Here is a 2311-nt window from a genome sequence, read left to right on the forward strand (position 1 = left end):
TAGGAATCCAAATTCAGTGCCTACTGAAGACAGAGGTACTCCAAGGGAGTGCTGGTGGGCCAGGGCATGAGCCCTGCTGCAGAGCCCACACAATCAGCTGCCCCAATGGCTGCAGACCATGTTTCCCTCCCCACAACCCTTCCACAGTCTTCTGCTCCCCTTGCTCATGCTGGGCAGCATGTTTACCTCTCTCAGCTCAGTTTACAGCAACAGCTTCATCCCCGAAGCCTGGCTGCCACAGTATGGCTACCTGCATCTGAGGGACCTATTTACCCACACCCAGTGCTTACACCTGTCACTCTAAGTGCCAATGCTGCCATGCAGAGGTTCTATAGTTTGTGAGTGATAGGAAAGGCTGATGCAGACAACATGAAAGGAAGGCCATGAGGCACCCCCAATGTGGTTTTCCAGACAAGTTTGGGGTTGAGTTCAAAGGAAGCACTATACCATCGAGGGCCTCAAATGGCAGCATAATGAGATCACTTTCTGCATCCAGAATTAAACCCCCAAGGTGGGCTAGTATGCCACTTTCCAATCAAGGTGGGTGAGTATGCCACATTCACCAGGCATTTCACATGTGGGAGAGCGCCACACCACTGTGCTTCTACAAGGTGTCCCATGCCTACATCTGCAAGGGCCATGAGAAGTAGACTGACATCATGATCTTATTTGCCAAGGGTTTTCATGGTGACAGCATGCATTCTAAAGCAAGGGTGGCTTCCTGGCCCATGCCTACTTCCCATGCCCCAACATTGGAGGGGACATCCACTTTGACTCTGCCAAGCCCTGGCCTGTCCAGAATGAGGACCTCAATGAGAATGTCATCTTCCTGGGCTGACCCCGTGGCTCACTCAGGAGAGTGCGGCGCTGGGAGCACAAAGGCTGCAGGTTCGGATCCTATATAGGGATGGCCGGTGCGCTCACTGGCTGAGCACGGTGTGAGCGACGCCACACCAAGGGTTATGATCCCCTTACCAGTCACAAAAAAAAAAAAAGAATGTCATCTTCCTGGTGCCTGGGTATGAGCTGGACCATGCCCTGGGCTTACAGCCTTCCAATGATCCCTTGGCCATTATGGCACCCTCTTACCAGTGGACAGACATAGAGAACTTTGTGCTTCCTAACAACGACCACTGGGGCATCCAGAAACTTTATGGGAGTGAGTCAGGATCCCCCACCAAGATGGCCCCTCAACCCACCTCCTGGCCCTGTGTCCCTGATAAGCCCAAAAACCTCACTTATAGGCCCAACATCTGTGGTAGGAACTTTGACACCATTGCTGTTCTGCACAGGCAGATGTTCGTTTTCAAGGAGTGGTGGTTCTGGCAAGTGAGGAATAACCAAGTGATGGATGGCTACCCAATGCCCCTTGGCCAATTCTGGCGGGGACTGCCAGCATCCATCAATGCTGCCGACGAGAGGAAGGATGGCAAATTTGTCTTCTTCAAAGAAGAAAAGCATTGGGTGCTTAATGAGGCCTCCTTGCAACGTGGCTACCCCAAACACATTAAGGAGCTGGGCTGAGGACTGCCTACCGATAAGATCGATCCCACTCTCTTCTGCATGTCCAAAGGAAAGACCTACTTCTTCTGGGGGGAAATAGGTACTGCCATTTCAATGAGGATCTCAGGGCAGTGGACAGTGAGTACCCCCAAAATATCAAAGTCTGGGAAGGATTATCTGAGTCTCCTAGAGGGTCCTTCATAGGCAGCAATGAAGTCTTCGCTTACTTCTACAAGAGGAGCAAATACTGGAAATTCAACAACCAGAAGCTGAAGGTGGAGCTAGGCTACCTCAAGCTAGCCCTGTGGGACTGGGTGGGCTGCACATCAGGGGGCCAGCTGGATGAGGGACTGAGGAGGTGATGGAGGTGATCATCATCGAGGTAGCTGAGGACAGTGGGGCATTGAGTGCAGCCGCCATGGTGCTGCCTGTGCTGCTGCTGCTCCTGGTGATGGCGGTGGGCCTCCTGGTCTTCTTCAGATGCCACAGGGCCCCCAAGCAACTGCTCCTCTGCCAGCACTCCCTGATGGACAAGATCCGACATCCACCACTGGCCCACTCACTCCTACCATGAGGATTTTGCCTCTAAAGGCCAGTGGCAGCAGGCAGTGGTGGGTGGGCTCATCACCCATCCCAAGCCCCTCCTTCCAGCCTCCTTTCTTCTCTCTGTCCCTTGACTGGCCTCTTCCACCTTCACCCTGGCATTGCTTCTTCCCCCGATGGGTCCTCTGAGGGGTAGGAGGGAAGGTGACCCCTTCTGGCCTCACCTCTTGGGGGAAACCTTAGCTTGGTGTGTGTCCAGCCCCAT

General features: G+C 53.5%; 1 pseudogene; it reads left to right on the plus strand.

Moving 5' to 3' along the window:
- Nucleotides 1-118: 118 nt before the first annotated feature.
- LOC103601647 lies at nucleotides 119-2077 on the plus strand (annotated as a pseudogene).
- The last annotated feature ends 234 nt before the right edge of the window (nucleotides 2078-2311 follow it).

Source organism: Galeopterus variegatus, unplaced genomic scaffold (assembly GCF_000696425.1).
Source record: "Galeopterus variegatus unplaced genomic scaffold, G_variegatus-3.0.2 Scaffold3818, whole genome shotgun sequence".
Classification (NCBI taxonomy): domain Eukaryota; kingdom Metazoa; phylum Chordata; class Mammalia; order Dermoptera; family Cynocephalidae; genus Galeopterus; species Galeopterus variegatus.